Genomic DNA, 25,833 nt, shown 5'->3' with positions numbered 1-25,833 from the left:
TGCACCAACTGATGTTTGTTTCTTAATGATAAACCTATTTCACAACGGATTAAGTTTCACCGAGGAGTTTGGATCCGGCAGGAGTTTAACTTATCCAAGCGGAACGAGTTTATGGGGCGCGCATAATTTCCCACAATTTAATGATTTTCCATTATTATCAACTATTCTATTTGCTTATTTACTATTTAATTAGCAGAAGGTATTGTTTATACAAGGAAATTCTATTTTTTCCAGAACAATACATATTTATTTTGACTCAATATTAGAAAAAGACTCAAATGTGTCCAACTTATTATGTACATATTATTATTTTTTTTTTTATTACATGCATAAATATGTACATATATCATATGTGCCATGACAGGAATTTCCCCAAGGTGACACATATATTTAAATTATTTTTTTACATAAGTATTAACAATTTTTCAAACATAACAGTATAAATAATACAGTAGAAACATTTATGGACAATCAACAATTTTTTTTCATACAGCTAATTTGTGAGAAATATTTATAAGATTCAACAAATTTGAGATTCTATTAACTCGATTTTGCGAAAAACTTAGAGGGAGGATTTATTAGATCCGTCACAACAATTAAGCTAGAAAAAAAATGATCCAAAAAGTCGAAAACAAAGATACATAGATGAAATCGAAAAAAGAGACGCCAAAATAGCGGCGAGAACGCCTTGGCTAAAGAACGAACACCGCATCGGCCATTTCTATTTTATAAAAACATATTTTTATAATTCATTATATCTATTAGTGAAGTAAAATATAAATGGGAGATAATGAGAGAATATAATGCAAATTTTATAAGATATTCTGTGAAAAAGTTAAAGTTTAAACAATTAAAATCTGACAAAACAAGTAAGGAAGGGGGGGGGGGAGTCAAACATACATGGGAAATTACCTGAATGTAGTCGAGAGTTGTCATCGTCTCTAGATATTGAAATGTTTATTTCGATTATATTTATTTAATTACCGAGTAAGCGGAAACAATTGAAATCTCCATCGGGGGCCAAACTTCGCAAAATGGCAAAGTTTCAAAGCGATCAGAAAAGTGTAGAAAGTTTGTCAGACAAATTGATGATGAAACTTAAATAAGAATAGCCTTGTAAAAATTAAAGCCAACCTGACATATTAAAGAAAATGACACATTCGAAGCAATCTGAAGAGTTTGAGGAAGGGAACACTCATCATTTTACAAGTGAAAATAAGAAAAACCTTGTAAAAAGGGAGAATTCAAACAGGAGACGGTTGATACTTTTTTTTTATTAACCACAAGATCTCGCCAGCAGCGTATTTGGCAGGGATTTGAGCCCACGACCTCTCTACTGGTATGCAATAGCTCTATCATTGCACTACACTATGACTATTATCATTATTATTTGGCAAAATGAAACTTTTTGTACAAATTTTGATGAAAATTGTTAGCCGAATTCTTCAGTGCGTTAATTAACCAAAAATTGGAACGGGAATCGAGGTGCTAATTAAGTCAAACAGAGTATAAATAATTCGTTTTAAAAGATCAAACACATTTTATTCCAACTTTTATCTTGGAAAACGTACTGTGAATAATATAATAATATACTCTAGGTATTTGATTTATTCATTCGATGCACACATAAAATAAATCACTAAAAATTACCAAGAAAATGGTTTGAAATTGTCGTAATTACTTCCCACAGGAATCGTTTAATATATTTCGCTGCAGTGTGTGAGTCATGTTCATTGCATTGGGGATTTGAAAGTTACGTTTAATTAAAGTGCTCCTACGATCCAAATTATAATTTTAATTTGACTTATCATACTACATACATAAATACATACAAATATAAATAAAACAATATTTAAATTGATATTTATTGAGTGTTAAGTGTGTTGAAGTTTACCTTTAGGTTGGATGTTGATATAATACATCAAATACACACCTGTGCAAAGACTCAATAGCAGAGAAGTTTATTAATTGTGTTAAAACACGGGTTTGTTGTTTTGCACGTCAATATTTGTCGATGATGTGCGAGGCGCTCTTTCCGTGTGGAATAATCGTCAATTTATTATCAAACACTTGTCAAGATATCACAAAACTTTGCCAATTATCGCGCGAATTTCCCGACTTCAAAGGTGCTTACCCGTACGTAATATTACATTTAAATACGCAAATTAATACACAGTACATTTTTAATGAACAAAAATTGGCTCAGTATATAATTATTTTTATTTAACCTTAATTTGATGACCTTGTAACCTTATTTAATTCTGTGTGTAATGATTGCGAGAAACGGGAGAATAATAATTTGTACCTAATAATAATTATTTAAACGTTAAAATATTTAAATATTGGCTTAAATATTTACCATGTGGTGTTCACTGAACATGGAATATTATATTTTTATTTGTATTTATTATTTTTTGTCTCACTTTCTTTTTTATATTTTATTCTGTATGTGTACCAATTTAAATAAATAAATTTATAATCTCGGTTTAAGACGCCTAGAATTTTATTTTGCTTTAAATTAAGCCCTGTAATATAAATATATTAAGCACAATATATTATATAAGATAGGTAAAAGCTGGAAGGGGACATATTCTAGGGACCCATGCTATATGAAGTGCCCGGGCACCGGAACTGGAAAAAAAAAATATAAATATATTAAGCCACAGTGTAGTGCACTGGTAGAGCAATTGCATACCAGCCAGTAGAGAGGACGTGGGTTCAAGTCCCGACCAAATACGCTGCTAGCAATATCTTGTGGTTATTAGAACACAGATCGACCATCTCCTGTTAGAATCGTCCAATTTTTCTAACTTAATTGTTGTGACGAATCCAATAAATTGGTATCCTCCTCCTCCTCCTCCCCCAGTTCCATGAAAATTAGAGCTATTAAGCATGTCAAATATGTTAAATTTTATAGAGATGTTACCTTCATAGTATATTTCTAGCAAATTTGCTGTGTATCAAAAAAAAATAATGTTGATTGTCTATAGATCTTATTTACGGGCTTGGTGCAAACGATCGAAAAGCGCCAGACAGATTGAACCACAGATAAATTGGATGGCTGCTCTAAACGCAATTCTCGACTTCACGAATGAAATATTGCACATCAGATGACGAGTAACCTTTCGATGTGCACAGATGCAATTATTAAAATGGTAATTATTAAAATTGAGTTGGATCTTTCTGGCGAGTTTTTAATAATTTAATAAGGAAAAATTCGGAACTTAAGTATCAGAAGCACAGAACGTATACAGGGTAGGTATGTCGGGACTTCGGGTAGATTTCGCTTAGTGTACGTGCGAGCAGTGCGCACGCATAAGGTACACGTGTCGTTAATCTGTGGTTCAGTCTGTCTGGCGCTTTTCGATCGTTTGCACCGCATCGCTTATTTACAAACCTCCTTTACTTTTCACTTACTATTACAATTCAGACAATTTTTTTTAATGTATTATATCTCCTGATATGTTATGTTACGTGAAAAATTTTCATGTACATACTTATATAGAAAAATTATCTAGGCATATGTGTCACCTTTGGATAATTCTTGTCATGGCACACATGGCACGTATGTAATAAAATAAAATAAAATATTAGCCACTAAATCACCAAAATTTTCTGAAGAAATTGAATATTTTTATAAACTCAGATTATTACTTTATTTGTTTGTTTACGATGACGACGTTTACTGACCGCTAAACGTCAAGTAATCCAAAATTTTTGCATTTTTAAACGTGTCTATTACGATTATTTTTCACAATCGAACCATCAGAATCGATTTAAATTTCTATCGTTGACCAAATTGCACAGAATGGTAAAGTTTCAAAATGATCGGAAGGATGTAGAAAAAGATACTAGATCGTTTGCGAAGTAAGCCTTAGAAGAGGCCTTGTAATAATTATTACTAAAAAAAACACAACATTGATATTAAGGTTAAATCAAATCTTTGAAGTTTGGTCTAAGTATAGAAAAGTTAATAAATACTATGAATGAACACACAATTTTATAGGTTCGACTTCAGATTTCAGTTAGATATATCAGTTTCACTCTGAAGAAACTATACACACCGGTGAGATAAGATGTATCTGAAATAGTTTTAGTCCCATTTACCGATCGGTACAGACCACACAGTAGTTATTTACAACTCGAAACTCACCCACATTCGAAGAGACGTCCAATACCAAATGTCAAATCTGACACAATTGGCCATAAGACAACACTAAGAGGTTATATACGCCAATCTCAATATATATGAGAGATAAAACTAAAAATATAATTATCTATATATATGAGAAATAATGAGAACCTATAAAGGAAATTTTATAAAATATAGAGTGAAAAAATAAAAAGTTATAGGCATTTAAACAATTAAAATCTGACATTGCTGTTACTGACCGCTAAACGCCAAGATGTCCAAAATGTTTGCATTTTCAAAAAATTTATGAGAGATATTGAGAGCCTAAAATGCAAATTTTATAAGATATAGTGTGAAAAAGATAAAGTCAGGTGTTTAAACAATTAACATCCGACAAAACGAGAGGCTGGCGGAAAGTCAAACGTATAAGGTTACTGACCGCTAAACCTCAATATGTCAAAAATATGTGTATATTTAAACGTGTCTATTACGACTATTTTTCACTATCGAACTATCAGAATCGATTTAAATTTCATTGACCAAAACACGCGAAATGGCAAAGTTTCAAAACGATCAGAATAGATACTGAATCGTTAGCGAAGTGAAACATAGAAAAGTCTAGTAAAAAAATCGATATTGAACCGTTCAGACAAATTCACACACAGACACATTATGAAATACTAATAGCTATGACAGCATTTTCGATACAAATTGAGCGCAAATGTATGGAAACTTGCACTAGACAAATGTTGTTCAATTTTTTTTATTACTTAAAATCACTATCAGTATTATACACAATAAATATCGAGAAGATTACAATAATTTAAAAGGTCGAAATAAAATAATGAAATATTGTTTAAAAAAAAATACTACTTCCGGTTTACGAATTCTGACCAAAACCTTATCAGCTCTAAGTTAGTACATAAAAAATACAAATATAAATTTGCAGCATGATAGAATAGAATAGCCACAACATTTTTGACCTTTCTAAAAGGAAAAAATTCCACTTTCCACAAAAACCCACAATCATCACAAAACTTCATCTATTGTTACTACGTACATACATACGTAGATAAAGTAAAAATTGAGGCTAGCTTGTTAATGGATTTTCAATATGGGCCGATATATGTATGTATATGTATATGTAGTGTGTACAAATGCGACAATCTGGACGATAAACGTCACCGAGAAAGATGATGGAGTATTTTCAAACGTGTCTATTACGATTATTTTTCACCATCGTAATGGAGGACTTCATTTCCAAATATATTGATGACCAAACTGAGCAAAACAGCAAATTTTGAAAACGATCGCTTAAGAGGGCTGTACACCCGAAACCTTAATTTTGTTACCGTTCCTTTCTTCGATATATATACATATATATATATATATATATATATATATATATATATATATATATATATATATATATATATATATATATATATATATATATATATATATATATATATATATATATATATATATATATATATATTGGGTGTATGTATATATTGAGTGAATGCGACAATATATATCAATATATATATATTGAGTGAATGCGACAGTCGCGCTTCGACCAGATAAAACGTGTTTTAAATTGACAAAATCGAGGTTTCGTATTCTACTATTTTCTCCTCCAAAACTGGACCAATTTAAAAAAAAAATTCATCATCGTTATGAGAAAGATATTTTCTGTGCATCTATTGGCGTATTTTTTTTTAAATCGACCGTTAAATAACCACGCTAGACCCTTTTCGTGGGTGTAAAAAGAGGCGATTTTATAGATGTTTGGCGGCTCCTAGCTCCTATAAAAAATAATTAATCAAAAAAATAAAACGATAGATGCACCCCAATGGTAGATATCCATAGCATATTAAAAAATAATTTCACTAGTGCCATAATTGAGGTAGGAAGAAGTATAGTACGTTTGTATGGACAAGGCGCTGCTGTTCAGCCCTCTTAAGAACCCAAATTTCATGAGAGGATAAAATCGTAAGTGAAGTAAGAAGAGGCTAGTAAAAACTTTGCACTTGATAAAAAAATTAGTCATAAACTCCAATGCTTTTTAGTGAAATGCATAGGAATTTACGAAATATAATAATTTTTCTTAGAATGATTTGGAGGCCACAGATATGCGCCAATTCCTCTGTGCGATAATCCGCCATGCCAATACTAACTATTACATTTAAAAAAATTCAGTCCGATTCAGTTAGCGGTTTGGGAGATAATTGAGTTCAAAAACTTAATTAAAATTAACACGGTATTTGTATTAAAAAATGTTTTTTAAAAACATACCTCTTCTATAATTTGTATATAAAATTATTATTTTGAATAAAAATACCAATAATTTTATTTTACTACCGCTATTTATGTTTAAAACTAAAAACTGGATAAACGTCAGGCACTTTTCAGAAATTCAAATTTCAAACGCATCTAAAAACGATATTTTTTCTCCATCGTAATGGCGGAGGATACATTTATTTATATTCATGACCAAAATGAGCAATATGGCAAAGTATGAAAACGATCGAATGAGAGGCAAAGTTTTTCCTGAATTGTAATCGTAAGTGAAACGTGAAGGAGGTTTGTAAAAAAGAGCAATTTTCTAATTTCATAGAACGAACATTCTAATAAATCCAATAAAATGTGAATTTACTGACCATATTCTTAAATTGGCTCACCAAATTTGTATATATAAATTTTCATTATTTTACCAACGGGCCTGACATTTCCCAATTCAAATATAAAATACATGTGAAGATTGTATGTACATATGTACATACATATGTACATAGATTGAACACGAAAATGTCGCAAACGATTCGTCAGGAAATTACACTGCGCTCGTTGAAGTTTCTCACTTAATTTCAAGTTACATGCGCCAAAACACTTGTCCCGTTTCCAATATCCTGCAGGCTCTCAGGTCAGGATTCGCCACCCTGTGGCTCACGTTCCCTCGATTCGCCACCCCTGACCCTCTCCCCCACCCAGAATCTCTATCCATGGCAAAACCCCGAACAAACAAGCTCGTATTGTCGAAGCTCTCCAGTGCGACTATTGTGCGGAAGTTCTCCATTATCCATCCGCGTGTGTTCTTCATTAAAGTAATTACAAATCAAATATCATTATTCCGTTTTGTTTTATTCGGAGATGGAATTTCGAGCATTTATTAATTAAAACTTCACTTCGAGAGGGCACTCTCGACAAATTAATTGTGAAACTTACCGCTGAAATATGTACATAGGATCAAAGTATTTTTTCCCCGAACGGGGTAGCTGACCCTTTTCATGGCTTTCGAAGGTGAAACGTTGGAATGTGCGTTTCGGCTGGTGACAGATTCGAAATTGAGTATTTGGGAACGACCGGGTAATGGAATGCGGCAATCGAACTCGAATTTGCCTCAAATATCTCAATTATTCTGATTTTCCACGCAGTCGTACTCCAGAAGCAATCTACAATGTATACGAATTGAATAAATAAAATACGACCCACACGAATCATTTTGATTTTCCGTTTCCAATCAAAAATCACATTTTGAAATTATTGACTTAAGCAAAGTCAACCTTCTTTGGTTTTTATTTGCCCTATTTTGTTTGGTCACAATGACTCATTGGATCACACTATAATGCTACTGCGATATTATTTGTATAATTTATATATGTATTTTTTAATATCAATTATTTAAGCCATATTTAAAAGTGAAATTTTCAGTTCAAAATTTCTGTTTGGTTTAATTTACTAATTGTTATCACTTATTTTAATTCGATATGTCCACAGTCTAGGAAAAGCAGAATAAACGTATTACAGGCCACCACTATTTTTAAATATTGCTTAACACAAATCAATATATTTAATGTTTTGTGAGATATTTCTTGAAATAAAGTTATGTCACTTTCAAATACAACGGCTCGTTCACTGCTTAAGAACATTGGCAATAAACCTACATACATACATATATACTTATATAAAATGGTTCATACAATATGTACATACATTCAAATGTATATTAAAATTTTTTAATATATTCTAATCTCATTATTTTGCATCATCTACAGCCGCTTTATATGTATCATCATCATCATCTACAGTTATTCACCATCCACTGCTGGATGAAGGCCTCTCCGACACACTTCCACTCGTCTCTGTTTTGCGAAACATCTCTCATCCATCTCTCTCCATAAATTTTCCTAATTTCGTCTACCTATCTTCCCTGCGGTCTTCCTTTTACCATTTTGCATTCTCCCGGGTACCATTCAAACACTTATTTTGTCCACCTTTCGTCCATTCTTCTAGCCACGTGGCCCCCCCATTGCCATTTTAATATCTTCTCTCTATCCGCCATGTCCATTACTCTTATCATAATTCTCACCCACGTATTCCGCTTCCTGTCTTTCCTCGTTATGCCGAGCATACGACGTTCCATACTTCTTTGAGTGCATTGGACTTCGTGTAGCAATTTGGCGTTCAATGTCCAAGTTTCACATCCATGGCATTTTTTCTTTGAAATCCGCATTCAATTGTCAAAATGCAATCTATCCTAATTTCATACGTCTCTTTATTTCTTCTTCTTTACTACCGGACATGTCAATTATTTAATTATTAGTTCATTTATTTTAGAATAACATTTTAGTTAAAAATTATTTAATGAAGTATTCGAAAGTAGGCACAGAGAGCGTATATTTATTTATTTATCTTTCTCTTTATTCTATCCACTATGTCTGCTACCCTTATCATACTTCTTACCCACGTGTTCCACTTCATGTCTTTTCTCGTTATGGCGAGCATACAGCGTTCTATACTTCTTTGACTGCATTGGACAGATCTTTTACACTTGACAATAATACGACGCATAAATCCATTTATATTATTATAACATTTCTCTGGTTCAATGTCATATACGTACATATATATGTATGTATGTATATATTTACAATTTTCATCGGCTACTAGCACGTTGTTGGAACACGCATCCGCACCTTAGCCATTATCCAAATATCAGACTGATAAGTACATAATAGCACTACATTGTGCAGTCAAAAGTAAAAGTACACCGATAAAGATGAAAAATATACAATCGGCTGTACGTAGTATCGGATCGTAAAGCAAACAATGTCCGTTGTTCCTATTATTTTTTCGCGTCTTGAAAAGCTCTCGTGATTCCAATCATATCTTTAATGTGTTCGGTATAGTATTCGGCGGGCGAAACGACCGTTACAATAGATTAAGGGGAGGCAGGGGCCCTTTGTTGTGTTATTTGGTCAGCGGGAGTCTTCAGACCGCAGTTTCCTAATTGAAATTAGTCCCTTTCCCAAAGGTCCCTACTACCGCTACTACACATACCCCAGAATAATTGATTTTGGACGCTCGCCGTATAAATCTGATTTAAACTGAATACTGCCCTCTTTCACATGACCACACGTCTTTTATCCAGGAATTTTCTTTGAATTTGTTTCACATACATATACGTGTGTAAATATACATACATTCATATATTACTTTTTGGAATCAAGCACAGTGGTCGCCTTTTACGGAGCATGCCTGGCAAAATTGTCGTAGCGTTTATTTTCACTACCTGCTTATGTGCTCGCAGTAGTGCAATCAAAATGAATAATTTAATAGCACGGAAAGTAAATTTTGCTGCAATTTAAATTTTGCAAATTATGGAATGCTGTTGGTTTGTTCCTTGAGTAATTTATATCCGCACCTGTACACTGGTTAGTTTTTTCTGAATATAAAAGTTTATTTTGTATCACTAAAATTTTATCGTATGTAAATATTATTATTATTCATATCATACAAGTTTGACAAAATAATTTCTTTCAATTTGAATGTTTATAGTTTTGGACCATTGTGGCATTAAAGGAAGAACCTAATGCGCCAAATGGCCTACATTTGATACAGAAGAAAAACAAAGATGTAAATACAAAGAAAAATACAAATATAAGTAAAATATAAAATAAAAAGAAAAAAGCAAAAGCAGAAATCATGATAAAATAAAATAAAAAAAAATAACAAAAGAAAAATACTACATAAGAAAAAAAAATATGAACAAAGGTTTAAAAATCAAAAATAAAATCCACAAACCACATTCTTAGTTTCATATTAAACAAAAGAAAAATAGTACATAAAAATATACATAAGGAGAAAGAAAAAGAAAAAAGTAAAATAAAATAAAATATAAATAAAAAATAAAATCACAGCGAGGCCCAAATGGAAGAGAGTAGATTAAGGTTCCACCCATACATCACGTTCAAATTAAGAAAATAATGATGAGCGCAGGCTACCAGATAAATATGTTAAAATAATATCCGATAATCTACGCTCACCAAGGTGGAAAATATGGCATTCAGGGACGGCTACAACGATTTCATTGAGAAGTCGAATAGCTCTTGGTTTAGGAGCCATTCGGAAAAGACTGTGCGAGCAGGAGGTACAACCATCAAATGATAATGTCTACTACGCACATAGTTATTAGGGACATAAAGTCCCAACTGTTCCAGCAACAACGGGCATGACGTATTATTACGCAGTAGCTGGAGAACGAAACTAATTAACGAGAAGTTTCTCCGAAGTTCAAGGGAATTATACCCAAGCATGCCCAAAAGTAAAAGAGTAGGTTAGAGATCTTGGTAGTACCCATACTCGTTCTTATATAGAAAACGAACGTGCTTTTTGCACTTTTTCTATAATAAGAGAGTAGTTTGCTTCATGCGGATTCCACGCAATCGCATTATACTCTAACTTACTTCTAACAAGCGAGTTGAAAAGCAAGCGAGAAGACAAGGGGTTGGAGAATAACCTAGTCGATGAAAGGAAACGTCAGCGACTGTCTTGATGTGGTTGTGAAAGGTGAATTGAGGATCAAAAATGATACCCAAGACGACCATAGATTCCACACGCTTCGACAACACGGATCCAATGGAATATCCGTGAATATATTAGTATATGTACATTACTTATATTCAAGCTGAAGGAGTGCATTTACATACATACATATGAAAATTAGTGTGACTCAACTTAGTAGGTGAAATATAGTGGTTGGCATATTATGCTTTCGAGCAGAGTAGTCATGGTTTGATTCCCACTAATAGCTGTTGGTTGTTTGGAAACCCGTTGTTCCAAAATTGGGGTGACACCATTGCACTTAGTCCCTATATATTTCATATGTATATCCATATTGATAGCTTGGTGCACATATATTGTATGTCCATTTTTGAATTTGTATCGAATTTTTAGTTTGTCGAAGCTGGAACAATTCAGGTTTTTCCTTTCAAGGTATCTAATTTATGTGGAATATATAAATTACCTTGAAAGGAAAAACTTGAATTATTCCAGCATCTACAAACTTAAAATTCGACACACATTCAAAAATGGACATACACTATTTGTGCACCAAACCATCGATATGTTATATAAATCAAATTGGAATGTATCCGTGTGCAAGTGAATTGTAAAATTACATTCAAATAAAATACGAATGAATTAAAAACCTAGAATTTTACCAAGGTAACCCACTGTGTCGAACGGTAAAAACTATGTACATATGTATTTATGGGATGGAATGTGTTTGCGATGGGTTGCTGAGACAAACAAATACGCTTCAGGACATACACATCCTCTTCCGGCGGATTCAGCAGAGAGTACCACTGAAACTAATATCTATTCAGCAATCAAGCCAGAGCGCTTTACCTGGAAATCGGCATGCGCATATTCCCATTTATTTCATTGAAATGCAACTCTGCATCGCGACGTTCGAAGCTCATACGGTAAAATGTACACGACTATCTACATAGCTACATACATATATATCTATGACACGACAGTCATTGTCAATCGGTGTGTCACAACAGATTCTGATGAATCATTGTTATGACGTTCTATTTTAGTCAATTTTACTTTTTTTTGTATGATAGTATTATTATAAGACATTAAAAAAATTTAGTTAATTTGAAATATGTCAATCGAAAGAAGTAGATTGAAATATAAAATAAAAATAAGACAACCCTCAAGTATTTTTTTTTAATAATGAGGATAATTTTTTTTAATAATGAGGAATATTGAGAGCTTGTGCAAGTAAAGGTCTATTCATACTGGCACTGCATAAACCGACAACTGCAGGTAAACAACAATACGAGAAATATTCTTTAGTATGTTATAGCTAAACCCGGCATGCGTTGCAATGCCACAATAACGCATGCAATTCCCGTTCCCGAGTTAACATCGTGAAAATCTCACTTATCCAGCGTTTTGGCTCGTGATGCTCGTTGTTCTTTAACTAAATGTTTCAGTATCAAATTAATACTTAAAATAATCAAAATTAATTACAGTAATGATAATTTGTCGGAAAAACGCAGGTGGCGAGCATATTTGAAATTATTCAATTGTTTGTTTATTTTAATCTAACAACGCAGGTGGCGACGCGAACACATTTGATATTATTGCGTTGCAATGCCACTCATTCCTGTTTTTGCGTTCCCGTTCCCGGTTTTGGGTGATTTTTTTTTACAGAAACCATCGCGGACATACACACAATACAGACAGACAGACAAACATTGATTTTTATATATATTTTTTATAGATTTTTATATATGTAGATTTCAAAAAAATTAAAACCCACAAAAATAGCAATGGCGTTGTTGAAATAACAATCTCAACTGTTTTTCCTCTAAGAATATCTCAAAAGGCATGCAGCTCCAACTGTTTACAGTAGTAGACAAAACCAGTTGCTTGGTTTCGACAAGAAAAAAAACTGTCTATGGTAAACTGCAAGCTCTGTTTTATCCCCTCAATTTCTTCACATAATAAATAGGCAAAGGGATAGGAAGACCCTTCTAAATTGTCTATTAATTTTATTAATTTTATGCAAATTTCACTTTGATGTTTGTTATTTTAGCATCTATTCGCATATTTTACGAATTTAGCATCTATTATCATTTATTCCAAATTTTAGCATCATTTAAGCATTAATAGCAAAATGCCCAAAATACGTGTCTCTACCGATGACATATCATCGCATGAGTGTTGGTACATATGTATATTAAGTTTTGAAAAAAAATAATCAAAAGCAATGTGTCGTCGGTTATATGTTCTTTTCAATATATTTATATTTAATTGTTTAATATTAAAAAAGGTAAAAACCTACATGTAAACAATATAAAAACCAATAGAAAAATTAATTAATAAATTTTTCAATAGATGGCGATAAATTTTCTGCCAAGAGGAAACATTGGTAGCATTTAGTACATTTACGAGTATATGTATAGTAGTTTTTTTTTGTTATTTTATTCGTATATATGTATGTACGTTTTGGCAGTGGTTTAGTTCTGACGTACATACGAGTGTGTCGAATTGAAACGACTAATATAGTATGTACAGCGAGCGTTATCTCGGACACACCTTCAGGCACACAGGCGGACACATAGAGACACACAGAATAGCAATATTATATATGTAAGTATGATTTTCAAAGCAAACTTTAGATTGATCAATATTAATTATTTACACATTATTTGTACCCACGGAGAAATGTTATAATGATAGAAGTGGCTTTAGGCGTTATATTGTTGTTAAGTGACGATTGTCCACAGACATTCCTAAATAATTTTAGCATCAGCCATATCTGATGTCCGACATCAGTCGTATATGTGGTGCTCGACGTACATATGTATGTCCGATAAAAACTTCTTTGTTTGTTTATATTACTCGCAAGATGGGCAAACATCGTTAAAAATTGCACAATGCATTTAAAAACACACAATAAACAACATGAATATATTTTTATAAGAAAATTTATCTGATTGTATTCCGTGCATTGTAGCGGCCCTCACAAATAAATAACAATTTATTTATTTGTGAGGGTCGTTCTATTATTATAACATTTCTCTGTGTACACAGGAGATATAATATTCGACCATATACATATATACATACAAACATACATATGGGCGAATATGAGTGAATTTGCCTACATATAATACGTTCACATGTACATATGTACATACGTACATATGTATGTATATCATACGTGAATATTTCAATCCGAATCGTTGATATTCCTGTTCGCGATGGCATTCGGTGCAACGGCTTTGCATAAATCAGGATGTGCCCGACGGGAATTTCCCTCAACGGGAAAAATTTATTTTTCCAGTCATCTATTACCGGTAGAAAAATGGAGTTCACTCGACCGACTGCCAAGGAAAAGTAAGAGCGAGAACTGAATTAACGGGAGACGTGAAAATGCGATTGAATATACAGATATGTACTTACATACATATGTGTGTTTTTACACAGCAAGTAAACCATAGGATTGAATTGAGAGATATAACAAGTTCACTAGTAAGTTATTCGATATTGAACGTTCCAGAAATTAAATTTGAAACTTAAAACATGTTTTGAATCAGATTTGACCGGATTTTGAAGGGAAGCAATAAATTTCAGGAACAACATCAATACATAGATATACGAGGCAGCAGTTTATAAACGCTTTTGGGGTCTATTTTACCGTCGAGCCGATTTAGCGAATTGACAAATCGCGACCTGTTAAGGGGGAAATCGCAGTGGCCCTTTAAGGTTTGGGTGAGAAATATCTGGTAAGTGTCTTTTGCGAAGGGTTTGCGATTTTTACCCGAAACTTCCATTAGGAATTGGGTTTGATATACGACTCACTCCGACACGTGCAACTTCACGTGTGCGAGATGACGAGAACTTGATAAAATTGACATTTTTGAAGGGTGCGTTGGTGTAGTATTTTCTGTTTTTGTTTTTTTCCCTCTCCTCTTTTTTCCGTGACATTTTATCGAGTACATCTACGAACTTCACACGAGAGAAACATTTCCAATGTGGCATTTTGCAATTCCAATAACCGTTATGAAATAGAGTTTTTGATACAACTAGAGCAAACAAGCCTATGTTTCACACAAAAGTATTCACATGCAATATTTACAATTTAAAAACAGAAACTAAACTCAATTATCAACAAACGAGAATATGATATGATGCGAAAATGTAACATATAAATAATTTACATTATAGCAAAAATAATTTTTGAACTTCATGTGAATTTTACACAATTTTAGTAAATGAACACTTGAAATAATGAAAAATAATTTTGTCAATTCTGGTAGACGAATTTTCTTTAAAATTTATATATAACTTAACCCTTTGAGTGCTGACGTATTTTCTGTTGAGAGCCCGCCACGTTGAAAATTTCGCCAACATTTCTAATTAGAATTAATTAGGAATCCAATAGAAATCCGGTATAAAAATGTAAGTTAATCCAAACAAACCTTAGATCACTTCCCTAGATAACTACCGCCGAGGATTTCGAGTTTTGTGAAAGTGTGTTTAGCCTCTCTTATGTATCTTGCAACAATATAAAATAAACAGAAGAAGTCCATTGATGAATGTATTTTTCCAAAACTAGTTCCATCTTCTCCATTGTTGTTAAAAAGTAATGCTCACAATCTAAATGTCAAGACACTATCTAAAATACTCAGCAGCTAGGGATTTCCATCGGGAAATTCTGTATATTTATAAATTCAGAAATTCCTGTAACACAGGAAACAGTCTTTATATACGTTGACAAAGAATGACACGGATCACACGACCCATGTTTAATGCATTTTTTTCAATGATACCTGGAAAGGCTAAGCGGGTAGTATTCTTGTTTAATTTTTACATGCTAAAAATACAATGCCTATCGGCGTTTTTCAGGCCCATGGAATTGTTGGCAAAACGCCGATCGGCGTTGGTCAGCATTCAAAGGGTTAAACGTCTAGATATGAAATTTCAGTTCAACACACTGAAAGGTTTCTGAGAAAAACACAAAAAACCTTAACTCTCTAGAGTAAAAGTACTAAATCCGGTTGAGGTAAAAATTTAAAGATTTACTTTTTTAAAAAAAATTAAAAAAGTATAACTATAAAATTTATAATTAGATGTAAAAAATTCCAGTCTGATCTATTGAGCAGTTTGGGAGATAATTAAATCCAAAATCTTAGCTAATGGCTTTAAAAAAATACAATATAAAGTTCGTGTAATATCGCAGTTTCAAATAAACGCTTTCAAATAAAGTTGAAAACAAAAATCGACTGGTTCTAGCGGAGATCGCATATCGAATTATCAACATTATAATATAAACATTTAAACATTCATTATAGAATCTATTAGTGAAGTAGAAAAATATATGTTATAAAATATAAGTTATAGTGTGAAAAAGTTAAAGTTATAGGCGTTTAAACAATTACATAAAATTCAACAAAACGAGTGGGGGCGTAAATTCAAACAAACAAGACTTTTGGCAATGGGTTAACTGTCACGGGCTCCAAAATTGTTGAATTCATAAGCGTGTTTATTACGATTATATTTCACCATCGGCCAAGCCTCGCAAAATGGCAAAGTTTAAAGCGATCCGAAGAGTGTAGTAAGTTTAACTTTAATCTTGTAATAACGGACGGAGTTAATAATATAAACTATGTAAAAACCGATCGGATAAGAGATAAGAGATATAAAAAATGACCACTAACACGAAAACCATGTGAACTTAATAAGAGGTAAGTAAAAAGTATCTTTTACCAATGATCAAATTTTTAACCTCACAATTCCAAAAATGATTAAAGGTGATCAGGGATCGATGCTGAAAATAAATAAGTCAAAATCTCAAAATATACATAACATTGTTCGACAAATGACGATTTTTTTTTGGTTCAGAGACGAGATATAACTTTTCTTACGTACACTAGAACGAGCTTTTAGCTCGCAATTTTACCGATTTAAAATTCAGCATATTTCCAATTAACCCTTTTAAACGAAAACAAAAAATAGTGTGGCCAGAACACTATTCTAATAAACATGTTTCAATAGAAAAAACTCAATATAAAATAGTATTAGCAGTGGGAAAAAATCCTTAATGAAAATACGTACTTTTGACTTTTGATTTGAACTGGACGATTACTTAGAGAGATTTGAAAGTTGAATACTATTACAAATAAAAGATAAAATATGCGACTATAGATTCCAATATTCATTTTGAACAGGAAACTGACAGATTTTGAGACATTGACCGAACAACACCAAGATATAGAAAAATCGCGCAATTTACAAAACATACATATATATCCGAATCTCGAGCCAATCAACATTTTTTATTACCAGATTCGTGTTTACTGGGCATATATCTATAAGAAAAGTCATATCTTGTCTCTGAACCATTTTTCGTGTCGAACAGTGCAATCGATCAGAATACTACAAGGATAATTTGCATATAGATAAATTAAAAGAAATATATTTTTTACTAGTTTTACAGAATGCGAATACACGATCAAAAGCGTACCCCCCCCCCCCCAAACCCAAACGTATCACCCTTTTCTATCGCGCATAAAATAAACATCAGCTATCTCAGAATTAAAAATTGAAAACATGCAGATGTATGTATGTACATACATACAAATATAGCAGCTACGGAAGTTCTCAGAAGAGTGATTGTAATTTGGGACGCGTCGAGGAGAGCTTAAAAGCTTTGACGCTCAGAAAGCGTCGTTTTGAAAAATCGCCGGCAATTTTCCCCCCCACGGCGCCGGGTAATGAAAAATAATTGTTTATCGAGTCCCAGACGGGGTCGGACCCTATCCCCGGCCCAGGTACAATAACCCGAACCCGTGAAATTGGAATTTATTAACGCACCTCGAAGATTTACTCCGTGTGACGATGATTTACGACCACTACCACGGCTACTGCTGCTGCCGCTACCGTCCCACCGATTGCCATAATTCATTCCATTTTTATGCTCATTTCGATTTCGAATCGACACGCCATTCTATCGTTGCTTCTTATCTGCATTTTTTATATATTTTTTTGAATTATAACCTTATTTTAATTAAATTGGCAGTTACTTCTGTTGAGTAAGGGTGGGTTCAGGATCCAAAGGATGAAAGACCAAAGTCGCTTCACAGCATTTATTCAACGATCCAGTTTGCCAAACGTCCCTATTTGAGTGGAACTGTCCCGTGTTCAACGGCAAATCCCGAGTCCCGCATGGCCTCTGCAAACCCCGACTTTTGGAAATTTAAATTAATTGAAGCAGAGCCTGTTGATAATTCAATCAATTTTTATTAAAAATTTTAATGACATATGTATATCCGGTCTCCGTGACGAGCCGGAATGTGAAATTACCGCAAACGCAAATATCGGAAGGCAAAGATCGAAAAAAGGGTGCATGGTAAACGGTACATACTCACTTAATTTGCGCGAGCAGGATACAACAGGAACAAGAGGAACAGGCTTTTCCTCCCGTATTCTGCGCGTGCACATTAATACGGGAGGAAAAGCCTGTTCCTCTTGTTCCTGTTGTATCCTGCTCGCGCAAATTAAGTGAGTATGTACCGTTTACCATGCACCCTTTTTTTTTGATCTTTCGACTTAAGATCTTTCGATTTTCGATCTTTCCCTTCCGATATTTGTGTTTTCTGTAATTTAACATTCTGGGTCGTCACGGTGACCGATTATTAATATCTGTATTTTTTTGGCTGAAATAAATTAGCATTGATACCATTGATACGATGATTTTTAGAAAATATTTTTATCCTTGACGGCGGGGGGGTTTACTAGCTTTATTTAAATCAACCTAAACAAACTCGATTTAAAACCTCTGAATTGAGCGGGTATTAATGATACGATTCCAAGAAATTTGTCTCTGAAATGTTTATAATTCTGCCTTAGATTTAATTCTGTTATCTCTGAAAGTCTATAGATATTATATATTCAAAATTAATTAGTATACATGCTCAACTATTTTAAAGCTTTAATCACCTTTTTTTTTTTGATCTTTCAATTTTCGATCTTTGTCTTCCGATATTTGCGTTTTCGGTAATTTCACATTCCGGCCCGTGAGGTAGACCCATGTATATCATGGAGGTTTTGATGAGGAATACATAAAATATGAAGACCCTGCATTATATTTGTAAATATAAAATAAAATATATTTCCTGGTCACTCGCTATCCATAAGTGTGGCAAGTGTTAAAATAATGTGTTTTAATAGTGATGGCTAAAGACACGTATTTTGGCAATTTTCATTTTGCATTTTAGCGTTTAAGGGCATTAAAAATGTTCAATTTTTGCATCTATTTTTATGAACAGTTTTATTTTAAATAATTTAATACAATTTAAAGACAACACAACAATGAAAAAATAATAGAAAAATTCAAAAATGTTTTCTAATTAAAATTACAAAGAAAAAAACGTGAATATTAAAAAACAAAGACAAAAAACATGAATATAAAAATACAAAGACAAAATGTATGAATATAATAGCCTTAAGTTTCATTGCCATTGAATTTTAATACCATAGATGTCAATCAGGGCAACCTGAAATATGGTATTATGGGGAAATATAATTGGATCCATCGGCTATGTCGCTTTCCCCAAGCATAATTATAAATAAATAAATACAAGTCAACATCTACATACCTTTGGGGCTCATGAAAAATATCGTCAGCCAACAGGAAACGAGTTTTTCTACCGGTAATTAAAATGAGGTATATACATACATATGTATATGTACATATGTACACCGTGTCTCCTCCGAGTGCAGATGTGAATGCAAGCGATTGCATAACATGACCACGAACCAAAGGGTTGACCGCAGTGTATTAATTGGTACGGTTGATGCAATTATGTCTCATGCGATATTATTATTATTGAAAATAATATAATATGAACCTGCAATTAACAAGTGATGTATTTATGTATGTGTTTTATGTTGACTATAATTATGCATATCTACGTTTACTCATAGTATAGTGTCTTTATAAATACATATGTACATACATACACATGTACGTATAAAGATCGATTTATATTATTTAGCACTGCACGTCAACAGTTCGGTGCAACACTAAAAACCTAAGTTGTTGACGAGAGAGAATTTGATCAGAAATTCGATAAACATCGTCTTAGTATAATAGTTAATTTTTTAAAGATGTTTTAAAATAAAACTTTATTTTGTAGATAAAAATTGAAAAAGCGATATCGGTATCCTTTTATATAATACATATGTACGGTGTTTTCGATATAACAATATTATACACAAAAATCTATACCCTTTTATGTGTTCGGTTAATAGATTTTTCTCACGTATGAATGAATGTACATGCATATGTATATCTGTTATATAACTAAGCATTCTTTATATTTTAAATTAATTTAGTTCTTTTTTCATTGATTTGATTTTTAAATGCTTTTTATTATTACGAAATTATGTTCACAATACATCTTATATCTATTTTAATAGCTACTGATCTACTGATCATTTTCTATTTTACAATTTTAATTTAATTTGGTTAGTAATCACAGTATTATATTATTCTAATGTTAATCTAAAGCATAATAGGAAAAAGAGCTCAAAAACCTATTTACAATCCTTATAAATGTTCATAATACATCTAATACATAATATTAATTAGACTATCTAAAGTCGATGACCTAAAGCAGATTGTGTTTAGGTAATCTGTGTTTATACCTGAAGGGTATAGACATTTTGTTGTAATCACCGAGACTCTTCACAAGTGTGTTAGTATGGTTATTAGTGATTCTTTCATAGAATCTACTGGTTAGTTTGTTAGTAATGTCTGTAACAAACGGAATATTATATATAGCATGCAGTTTTTTCAGGTTAGTATATATGGGTGTATTATAAATTATTTTAAGGGATTTATTTTGTATTACTTGGAGCTTGGAAAGGTTAGTATTCGAGGCGTTATTCCATACAGGTGAAGCATAGGTTAATAATGGTAATATGAGCGCGCGATATAATTTTATTTTATTTAGCGTTGATAAAGAACTATGGCGATTAAATATTGGATATATTGAGGATATACCCCGCATCGCCTTGCATTTCGCTGCCTCAATGTGAGGTGCCCATCTCATTCTTTTATCAAACGTTACTCCTAAATATTTTATTACTGACTGCCATTTCAGACTTTCTCCAGAGGGGATTTTCAGATCTGAACTTGGCTTATGTTTTCTAACACTAAAGAATATGGCGTCTGTTTTGGTTTGATTAATTTGAATTTTCCACTTAGTGAAGTGTTCAGTCATTGTTTTAATTGCAAATTCAAGATTTTTAAGAATAGTGTCTGGTTTTTTGCTACTTGTGAAGCAAGCTGTATCATCTGCATATAGGGCTATGTGACAGTTTTTTGGAATAGGTATGTCATTTATATATATATGGAGAACAAGAGTGGGCCAAGCAAGCTCCCCTGCGGAACGCCAGCTGCGATTATTTTTGGAGACGATAATTCATTATTTGCGCTAACCACTAGCTTTCTACGAGTTAAGTACGATTTGATGATGAGAATTAGGTAGTTTGGTATTTTGTTAATAAGGAGCTTATGAATGAGTCCATCGTGCCAAACCGTGTCGAAGGCCTTTTCTATGTCGAGACATACCATTCCGGTACTTCTCTTCATATTAAAGTTCTTCGTCACGTGTTCAGTTAGTCTTGTTAGTTGTTGGGTCGTGGAATGTCCAGTGCGAAATCCAAATTGTTCATTTATTAATTTCTTATTTACGACTTTAAGTAAACGTGTGTAGATTATTTTTTCCAGAATTTTTGAAAGCGTGCAAAGTAAGCTAATGGGTCGATAATTGGCCGGGTTTTTTGAGCTTTTATCGGGCTTAAGTATGGGAATTACGTTGGCTGTTTTCCAGTATTCTGGGAAATACCCGGTGAGTAAACATGCGTTGAATATTTTAGATAGTGAGACTAAAGCTTTAAATGGAAGTTGTTTGATTGTGATGTTATCTATTGAATCTCGCCCAGGTGCCTTTTTATTTTTTAAATTACGTATTATATTTTGGATTTCACACGGATGCACCAATTTTATATTTTTAGTACTGTTAGTGGGAGTTTTTGTGATGATTTTAATGGACCGGTTGACTTTATTATGCGTTGGTATGTGATTGTAATGTTGTGTGAGTGTGTGATGTTTTTGGAAGGATTTTGATAATAGTTCTGCTTTGTCGCAATCACGCGTCACTGAGATTCCTGCATCATCTAATGGAGGAATCGAGTTTTTTGTCCTGCGAATCGCTTTAGCTAATTTCCATAGAGAGCCATCAACTGAGCTCAATTTTTCTAATTTTTTAGACCAAGCTTCATTTTTGATTTCTTTGATTCTAATTTTAATTTGATATGTGAGCTTATTAATTAATGTTTTCAATGCTGGATTTTTTGATGTTTGCCAAATTTTACGGAGTTTATTTTTACTTTTAATTAGATTTGCAACAAAGTCAGTTATCTCTAATTTGTGTTCAATGTATTGTGTCTTAGGTATGTGAAGGTGTTTGGATCGAGTTATTGATTCCGTTAGGTGTATTATGGAGCTGTCGATTTCGGTTTTGTTTGTGAGTGTGGTAGAAGTTAGAATGGTTTGGTCATTTATGTACGACTTGAACTCTCGCCAGTTAGCTCTCCCGTAATCCCAACTATGCTTGATGATTTCCTCGGGTTTCCCGTCGATTGAGAAGATTATCGGGAGATGATCAGACGACAGGGTTTGAAGGGCATTTCGTGTCGATATTTTTGGGCAGTTCTTGACGAGGACAAGATCTAGTGTGGATGGTTGTGAGTTATTTGTGGGATAGTGTGTGTATGTATCCGGATGAAGTAAGATTGTATCTGTTAGTTGAATGTATTTAAAAAGAGTTGTGCCTTGTTGGTCAGTGTTTACGCAACTCCATAACGGATGTTTGGCATTAAAGTCACCAGCTACCACTACCGAACTACCAATGTTAAATATTTTGTTAAGATCGGATGCCAATAATCGTTTTTGGGGAGGATTGTAAGCGGATGCTACTATGTGACGGGTGTTGTTAATTGTTAGTTCGATGGCGGTTAGTTCTAAATTTTTTAGTGGCGGGGTTATTACGCGACAATGTTTAATTGACGATTTTATAAAAATGGCAACTCCCCCTCCATGCTGTTCTCGGTCTTCGCGATAGCAGTTAAAGTTAGGTAGGTTAATACGAATATGAGGTTTTAAGAAGGTCTCGGAGATTAAAACTATGTCAACACAGTACTCACCGATCGCCGACTCTAGTTCGTCAATCTTATTCTTAAGTCCACGAGCATTCCAAGCTAGAATGTTCAGTCGCCTCCCGTTAATCAAAGACATCGAGATATTCGACAAGCATGAGTGCCAGCTCTAGTTTGTCGGTGCAACCGCTGGCCTTGGCACGAATCTCCTGGAGGATCTTCAACATCTTCGTCATAGACGCCATGGAAGTTAGGTCTGTTGTTGGTTGAATGTTGGGATTGGTTGGTTGGTGGGGTTTTTTAGGGATATTTGGGATATTTGGTGAAGGAGTTTTAATGGTCGGTAGCTTTGGGAAGTTATGATCGTTAACGACCGGGATATTTTGTGGCTGCGCCACTGGGAGTTTCCAAGGGTTGGCTTTGACAATTGATGCTCGATTCTTCCTCGATTCCAGCATTTTCAGATAGCTCTGTCTTTTTGGACAGTCTTTGAAGTTAGCGGGGTGAGATCCTGAACAGCCTGAGCAGACAGCAGGGGTAACTATTCCTTGATTGCATTGTGCGGTGAGGTGAGTGCCGGCACATTTGACGCACTTGGCCTGCCGATTGCAGTTTTTCGCAGCGTGTCCATATTCTTGGCATCTGAAACATTGAGTAATATTTTGTGATTTACTAGTATATTTAACGACACTGACCTTTGTGTAACAGATGTACCGGATTTCTTTAATCTTCTTTGCCGATACCGATGGCTCGAAGAACACCAAGTATAGCTCGGTGGCGTTGCTCCTAGGCTCCTTCGTCTTCATCTGTATGACTTTGGTTACAGGGAATCCCTGTCTGATGATGTCATCTTTAATATCAGCTTCCGGCAATTTCGGCAAGCCACGTACGACACTTTTTATTTCCTTTTCCTCCTTCCTGGAAAAGGTATGGAATTGTCGGTCTGGTGTCAATCCATCCCGAAGTTTTTTAAAGTCTTCAAGACTTTTACATTGTATCTTGACATTATTTTGACCAATGTAAGTCATTGTGAAGTCTTTTATAAACTTCTTGATCGACTCGATCATGCTGCCGTGAGTGCCAGTAGCTGTCATGATGATGGGCGGGATTCTTCCACCGCTTCTGGGGACATCGGAAACTTCCAAGAGCCCTTCAAATTTGTTTTTCTCCTGAATTTTAAATTCAGGAGCAACATCTTTCACGTTCTTTGCCGTATGTTTTGGAAACTGCCACTCGGTCTCCATCTGAGCGGTCTGAGAGCAGCCTGGTTGAGGAGCTTCGGTTGTAGTTATCAGTGTCTTCTTAATTCGCTTTTTCAGGTTGGATCCTCGCATGGTGCCAACATGTGTTCTTTTGGTGTTCGTTTTGTGGGGGGTGTTTGTTGTGTATGTTAAAAGGTGTGGGTTTTTTGACGGTATGGCGTATCGCTGTATTATGAGCGCTCGCACAGAGAGTACGTCTTCGGCACGTCCGTTCTCACGGAGCGTCGAGAGACGAGTGTGTCTTTTTTCATAAGCTCACTCTTTGATACCTAATTTTATTATGAGATATCCAAAAGTGCTGAAGAAAGCCTCATTACAATCAGTTGTGAGACTTCATGCCGATTTTGACAAGGCTTTTTTAAACGATTGAGCTATATTTCCTAGAGTCTTCCAATCGTTTTGAAACTTTGCCATTTTACGTGGTTTGGTCAACGATGGAAATTTTAATTGATTTTTATAATTCGATGGTGAAAAATAATCGTAATAAACACTTTTTTTTGGCGTTTAATAGCTAGTAGTCTTATATGTTTGACTTTCCGCCACCCACTCATCTTACCAGATTTTATATATATAGTAGATATAAAGCCTTGCCTATATGTATATCTTATCCTTGGTCAACCCAATGATAAGATATAAAGATATATTAATTTAAGCCGGGATCATAATTTTGGTTGAAATTTTTATCATACCAAATGATATTTTTTTATATTTATATTTTAGTACATTTTTTAAATTTTCATTTTATTTTATTTTATGTATATTTTTACATCTGTATATCATTTTTTTAAATAGATTTTTTATTTAATATTTATTTTTTATATTTAAGTATTTTTTTTTACATGTATACTTTTAAAAAAAAATCTATTACATTTATGTACATTAAATATGTACATAAATGTTATAATAATATTAATGTTTACTTTTTTTTCTAGACGAAAGGGAGAATAGTGCAATCCCCTTCGTCCATATAATAATACATCATATATATAAAGACGGTAATCTGTGTGTGTGTGGGTGTGTGTGTGTGTGGGTGTGTGTGTGTGTGTGTGTGTCCTAACGCTCGCCGAAAATAATGAATGAATCGATAAAAATCGATAAATTAATTTTTCGACGAGACGACTTTGTCCCGACTCGAACCGATCACCCCTCACTCAAATACCCTCTTATAGGTGTATTCAAGGTTGGGAGTTAACCAATTACGCCACGATCCAATTTGAAATTCTCCTTTTTTTTTTAAACATTAATTGAAAATTTTCGCTATCGCCATATAAAAATACGTAATAAAATTATTTTATTTAGCGAGGTTTTGAACCATTTTTTTATATATTTATTTTTAATTAAATTGAAATTTAAATTATTTATATTTATATTTTAACGATATTCGAGAAAAAAATTGATTTCATT

Source organism: Arctopsyche grandis, chromosome 1 (genome assembly GCF_051622035.1).
Source record: "Arctopsyche grandis isolate Sample6627 chromosome 1, ASM5162203v2, whole genome shotgun sequence".
Lineage (NCBI taxonomy): Eukaryota > Metazoa > Arthropoda > Insecta > Trichoptera > Hydropsychidae > Arctopsyche > Arctopsyche grandis.
Note: the sequence above shows the minus strand (reverse complement) of the source record.